Source organism: Penaeus monodon, unplaced genomic scaffold, assembly GCF_015228065.2.
Source record: "Penaeus monodon isolate SGIC_2016 unplaced genomic scaffold, NSTDA_Pmon_1 PmonScaffold_1356, whole genome shotgun sequence".
Taxonomy (NCBI): Eukaryota; Metazoa; Arthropoda; class Malacostraca; order Decapoda; family Penaeidae; genus Penaeus; species Penaeus monodon.
The window spans coordinates 2984-10000 of NW_023642555.1; the positions used below are offsets into that span (position 1 = coordinate 2984).

General features: G+C 36.4%; 1 long non-coding RNA gene across 1 annotated transcript in view; it reads left to right on the top strand.

Moving 5' to 3' along the window:
• The first annotated feature begins 3193 nt into the window (after positions 1 to 3193).
• Positions 3194 to 7017, top strand: part of LOC119569234 — a 9793-nt gene continuing 5969 nt past the window's right edge. Inside the window, exon 1 of the long non-coding RNA XR_005228235.1 lies at positions 3194 to 3321. This is a non-coding gene — a long non-coding RNA (uncharacterized LOC119569234). The remainder of the gene's footprint in view (positions 3322 to 7017) is intronic.

The window sequence follows — 7017 nt, forward strand, 5'->3', positions numbered from 1 at the left end:
TGCCTGGACATTGGTATCCACTTCTACACTTGAGGTGAGGCTGCAGGGGGTGGGTGGCTGCATAATGTGGGAGTGGAAAAGAAAACAAGTAATACATTCTGATTGCTCAGTGCAAGGATATTTCTTCCACATGAATAAAATGGAATGCTGTTAAGAAACAGCTGAAGATCTCCAAAGGGGATGTTAGAACATCCATTGTGACTATTATTACAGGACTGCCTTTTAAGCCGAAATAAATTTGGGAAATAGATTTTTCGTTAACCCGACAAAGTTCCTGGTCCCCGGAGTGTTTCTCTGCAGCAGCCCTTCAGTCAAAGTTGGAAAGTGGCTCGTTGCTGTCGAGTGGGGGCATTGACCTATGAGACATAATCCAGTTCATCCTCTGAACTGGATACATCAGAGGTGGGTTGATGACATCCTCTGCCCTACTGGAAAAACCACTTATTGTCATTGTCCTCGGAGAAACGGTCAAAGGTAGTGGGAGATTGGGGGAAAATGGAGATTGGTACGATGGACAGCGATGAAGCACCTTAGGAGGTGATGGTGAAATCAGTGGCTGGGGGTCATTGATCTCAGAGGAAGGAAGGGAGGAGTAGTGCCCCGCAAATGCTGGCAAAGCAAGGCATTATGAAAGCAAGAAGTGAATGAGGTGAAAGCACCCTTTATGTATGGGAAAGTTCCCATGCTTTGACCTGGCGGGGAACGTTTGGGAAAAATCTGTAGCCAATGATGTCCAAGCAGCCTGGGTCACATGACACACAACAAGACCATCACATCACTTAGCCTGTGTATTTACATCATTTCCTTATGTCATTTACTACTACTACATGGAAGTAAGATGGTGCCTTTAAAGTAAATAAACTTCCTCTGTGTGTGTGCGTGCGTGTGTATGTGTGCATGCCGGTTGCGGCACGTGCCTTGAAAGTAAATATGGTGACTGCAATGATGTCGTTTTCTCATTTTCATGATGTCACTTATGGAGAAACCTGGCAGATGGCTAGGAACAATAGTGTCTTTATATGAGATGAAACCAAAAATGATCCATTTTCTGACCATTTAATGCAAAGAGAAATGCAGGCATTAGATATTATAAAAATGGTGTAAATTTTTACGCACACAGCAGAAGTTCAGAGGGAGGGCTACTGCAAAATGGCAGAGGCAACCCGGGATGAGGGTTAGATTATGGCCAGTTAGATGAAGGAAGATCATCGTCCTTTACATAAGCTATCTCATTTTAATTTTCAACTAGGTTTTTATTGTGAAGCAATCAGGAGCAGTTGCAGTGGATGGGTGGGGATCATCCATAGAATCCATTTTCGATATGACACTATTTGATTGCCTAATATAGCAGTGCATTCCCCTGCATTTATTCCCTTTAGTTATTTACATTTTCTGATCTAGCAATTTAAACAATTGTCAAGCATTGGAATAGTTTGCATCAGGGATTATTTATTACCCTTTCCGACGAGTAGTATTCATAATGGCCCGGGCCTCGCTGCCAGGGGCTATATCGTCCCCCTACCCTGCGCGAACCATTCATGCCAAATACCAGCATCCCCTGCTGTTCTTCGTAATACTACGAAGATATGTGTATTTTCAGTTTCATTATTTTCTAAAGTCTCTACCTGCCAAACTTTTCCCGATAAAATTTAGACTGAAAGGTATTTTTGTTGTTATATAGACTCCATTCTTCTTCTTTTAACGGGAGGTTCATGTCTGAGCCGCCGTGGTCACAGCATGATCTTTAATTTAGTTTCATGTTGTGATGCTCTTGGAGTGAGTACCTGGTAGGGTCCCCAGTTTCCTTTCCACGGAGAGTGCCGGTGGTACCTTTGGGTTAATCATTCTCTCTATTTATCCGGGCTTGGGACCAGCACTTGACTTGGGCTGGTTGGTCACCCAGTGGCTAGATAGGCAATCAAGGTGAAGTTCCTTGCCCAAGGGAACAACGCGGCGGTCGGTGACTCGAACCCTCGAATTCAGTTTGGGCCGTCGTGACAGTCTTGATCCGACGCTCTAACCATTCGGCCACCGCGGCCTGGGACGATCATGGGGTTTCCATGATTTTTTTTTTCTTAGCAATTTAGAGCGGTGGTTTGCCATTGCCTTCCGCCCGGTGTTTTTTTTATCGAGTCACCATCTCTATTTACCCCGGCATTGACTTGAGCTGGCATGGCCACCCAGTGGCTAGGCAGGCAATCGAGGTGAAGTTCCTTGCCCAAGGGAAAAAACGCGGCTGTCGGTGACTCGAACCCTCGAACTCAGATTACGTCGTGACAGTCTGAGTCCCACGCTCTAACCCTTCAGCCACCGCGGCCCCATAGACTCCTAATTGATCATTATTCCCGTCTATTTCTGAATAAAATAAGTAGTGTGCGGCATCATGGAGTTAAAATCGTTGGTTTGTTGCATTTTTTTTTTTTTTTTTTTTCATAGTAAAAAATAGAAAGTGTTAAAAACGAAATTAATCACACTTTCAGTGGCAGAAAATAATATTTTGCTGTGATTGTAACAAAAAAAAACTCATGCCATCTCCATACATACACCATGGCATGTACATACATGCCCACGGCAGATAGGCCCGCCATGCGTACATGCCACCCTCGGGAATGGGTTAACAATTCTGGAGGTATATCAGCTGCTGGCTGGAAAGTAGGTATGTCTGTTCAGTTCTCTTGAGCAGTGCACATGTATACACATTTTGGAAATCATGTGATTTAATTTTATTAAAATTCACATTGTAGATTTTAAAATTTTTGTTTTGATAGTTTTTCAATGCATTTGCTGATGTGTATAAATTTTTGGAACCCTAACAATAAAAGAGTGAAACGCAATTAAAGATGCATCCTCGGAATGTCAGTGACAGAAGAGTGAAATGATGAATAAAGGGTGACAAATGACAGGGATCCCCTGTATTAATTTTTGATTTTCTTCATGGCATTGGCAGATTGTTTAGAATACATCTGTATTTAATTAGCTTTTGCAATATTGCAATTTTCTGTATATAGAATATATAGAAAGCAAACAGAATAATAGGTTTTTTTTGGAAAACTTTTAATTAGTTTATTAAGTCGGGGGAAAGATCCAATAAGTTTCTAAATGCCTCAGAATATGTATATGTGATATTGGCAGTGGTGAGCACACATGTTTGAATTAATATATGCTCACTGGTAATATTCTAAAGGAATTTTGTTTTACAGTACCTCTACTTAAATCTTCTCGGACGATTCACTCATGAGTTTAGATGAATGGGTCCCTTTAATACAGAAGCACATCCACTTCCTATAGCTGGCAAAAACTCATTTTACCGGAAAGTTCAAGGTATGTAAATATTTCAGCTTTTTGTATTGAGTAACAGATCTTTTGAAAAAACTTGGTTATTGATTAGTAAAGTTTTATATTCTCATTTTTATTAAGTTACCTTGATGTACTGTCATCCATACTTAGATTACAAAATTGTATTTGCTTGTCAAGGAGAAGAAATAAAATATTTAACCTAATCCTTTCTTTTATGTTGTGAAATATATTATTTTTTTTAAAATGCTTCAATGTATTTCCTGATTATAGGTAAAGGTTTATACAGTAACTTTGTTATACAACAAAAATGAAAAAAAAGAATGGCAAACTTTTCTTTTAAAAAATGATTGTTATCATCACTTTTATTTCTTTAAAGGAATTTCTGTTGTACTTCAGCTATTGACTTCATTTCACTAGCAGTTTATCTCCACAAACTTTTCAAGTGAAAAAAAGCCGTTGTCTTGCATTTTCTTTTTTTATTTTATGCTATTTGACTTTAAGTTGGAGTTACTTTAAGTTACTTTTCTGCATTTTGCACCTCTTTTATACTAAAGTTTACTCTGTATCATTGATTTAACGTGATGCTTTTTTTCCCAAAGGGTTTGTATGTTGTTAATTCTAAATCCCAGTTCTGTTTCAAAAAAAGTATTCAGTTTGCAGAATTTTGAAAATATTTCCTTACTACTTTTTTATATTTTTGTTATGCCAAATTTTGAACATCGTTGATTGCAAGTGGAATGGTACTTGTAATTATTATTTTTTTTTTTGTAGGTTAGTTTATCTTGTAGACTTTATTATCTTGCAGACATTAGAATATTATGTAGACATAATATTGTAGAATTACACTAGTAGTATTGTTGAATTTCTAAGAGAATTATAAAGAAAAAAATTGCCCCTTTGTATACATCTTTACTACAGTTTCTGTAAAATCACATCAAAATTGTATGCTTCTGTATTCTTGAATACTGCCTTCGGAAAGATTGTGGTATCACCTGATCTTGGTGTAAGGACTCAGGTGACCAGGCAGCTCTCTGGAAAGGGCGCCGTTCACATAGGGCAGAAGAGGTGGAAATGGGGAGGGGCTTTTTTCATGGTGATAGCATAGGGTTCAGAGACAGAAATTGGGTAGGCAGATAGATCACACTTATCAAAGGGAAAATAAATAGGACTGCTGGATTTTGTGGATAGACATTTTGAGATGGATGGAGGAATGTTGAGGGGAGGGATCCAGAAAGTTGGGAAAATGGCAGCTATTTCACTGGACGAATTTGAAAAACAAGAGTCCAGTCATAGAAGCTAAGCTGAATAGTTCATACAGTGAGCAAACCTCAGAATCTCAAGAAATCATTTCTATTTCAAAAGAACCTAATATACATTTAGAGGAAGAGGTATTAATACCTGGGGTAGGAGAGAAAACACAGAGGCAAATGTTTTCATGGGAATCAATAGAAGCAAGCAGCCCACAGGCAGGTGTTAGTTAAAAAACTTAGAGGAAAAGTGAAAGAAAAAAGGAATTAGCAAAAATGGGTCAAACATAAAATGTTGGGAATTGAATAATCAGAAGCAGGTTCAAGGAGCATCTCAGAAAAAGTGCATAAGGAAGATTCATGTAAGAAGAGATGGTAAAAGAGTTTTTTTTGGAAAACTGTGTTATGATGTGTCCCAAATGTCAAAACTTAGATATCGAGCAAGGGGAGGTAGGTATAAAGTTTTGCCCCCAAAAAAGTTTACGGAAAAAAGAATAGACAGAGAATTATTAGGGATTTTTGGGAAGCATAGGTTATGCAGACAGGTACTGCAACACTCTGGAAGATTAATAAAAGAGTGTTTTGGGGAAAGTTCCAAAATCAGAAGAAATGAAAAGGGCCCATAAAGATAGCTAGCAGGAAAAAAAAGCAAAGTGGTTTGCACCCCACGGGCTAAAACGGCTGTCCTTAGGAGAAGGGCAGAGTAGGACGCTATTTAGCATTTTTCCAGTATGTATCTTTCCCTAGCACAGATTCTCTCTATGCATGCACAAAAAAAATTAACAATATATAGAGAGATCTCTTATTCCACTTTGTCCATGACATTATTGACATTGGGAGAGATGAAGTTTCAGTCTAACGTTAATACTCATATAAAAAGTGTGACTCCGAAGGAGTTTACAGAAACCTCTTTTAAAATTTTGTACAGTCCTCTTGTGTGTTTGATACATAAGATAAGAGAAAAAAGGTTTAATGGATACTTTTTATTAAGTTTGTTATTTTATGATATCACTTAATTTTATATTCATTTTGTACTTTATAATTTTTAGGTAAAAATTTGATTCATAAAGTTGTTTTAAAATCATTAAAGTAATAATTTTTTGTAGTGATTTTTTATCAAACTTTCTTATGAAGTTTTATGTTATAAAGTGTAAAAGATAGGCATTATAGATATACAAGCTTGGGGCTACAGATATGAATTATCTGTATACATAAAGTGTCATCAAGTGCATTACTTATTTTAAGATTACTGTGTATACATTTGAGTAAACAAATTTTTTTTAACTGATTTGTTATTAAGGTTACCTTTGCTAATATTAACTTATTCATGATTTATTGTGTTTAAAAGCACATAATAGATTTTCTATATTTATGTACTCTCACTCTTCTAGTTTTTTTTGTAGGTGCAAGAACTCTTGATGCTTTTTTATTCTTTAATCCCAAAAATAATGGGTAAAGTTTTGGTATAGTCAGGCAAGAATAGGTTTACATTTGTGTGTTGCTTCACTCCTGAGGACAATTGGGACAATGACTCATGAAGTGAAGGGGGTCTGTGATTTTGCAGAGATGTTAAAACATGAGGCCTCTTAATAATGAAGCAATTTCTTTTCTACACAAAAGGGGCTGAAAATGAGTTACCTTTGACCTTTAGAGTAAAGTTTATTTCTATTTAGTCTAAGCTAGTAACAGTTTATCATTTATCTTCTTTAGAGATGAACGGCTTATTTACATTTTTTTTTTTTTTAATGTAAAATAATTTTAGGTTGAGAGAAGTTTAAGTTTGTAGTTTCTAAATGCTTTGCTATTTTGGTTTGTTAGTTTTTTCATGCCAGACTTCCCTTAGAAAGCCTATAGGTCTCGTGGAACAGTAAAGGTCATGAAATGATATTTCTCTAACAGGTTTAATGTACACATGGTTTATAATTATTTGTAGTTTTCATTTGTGCCAGTATACAGTTGATTAGGGTAATCTGTAAAGCAGGTTTAAAGGTTTTGGAACAAACAAATGAAATTAAAAAGGCTAATAAACAAATTTATTTTATAGTACTGGTTATTAGCTTATGTACACTTGATTTCATTCAGTCAAAATATACAAAGACTTTTTACTTACACACACTCTTACACATATGCATAAAATGTGTACACGAATGCACACATATGCACTTTGCACAAAGCTGTGCACACAAATACAAACAAGTGCTTATACCACAATTGAATGCATTTGGAGATGAGGCCATTTGTAAGCAATGACATTCCAAGCAATTTTGTATTTCCCTTAAAAATCCTTGGTTGGTATTCATAAAAGGTCGTAGCATTTCTTTGGCAAATATAAGGACTGTTCTAAAAAGTCTGAGACTCCATTATTGTTATTGAATTTATCTATGACTTAGTTATTTCATATCGGGACTCACTGTTCCCAAATTTCAAAATTAACTCTTAAACTAGAACTAATGTCTGCATTGATTATCCAATA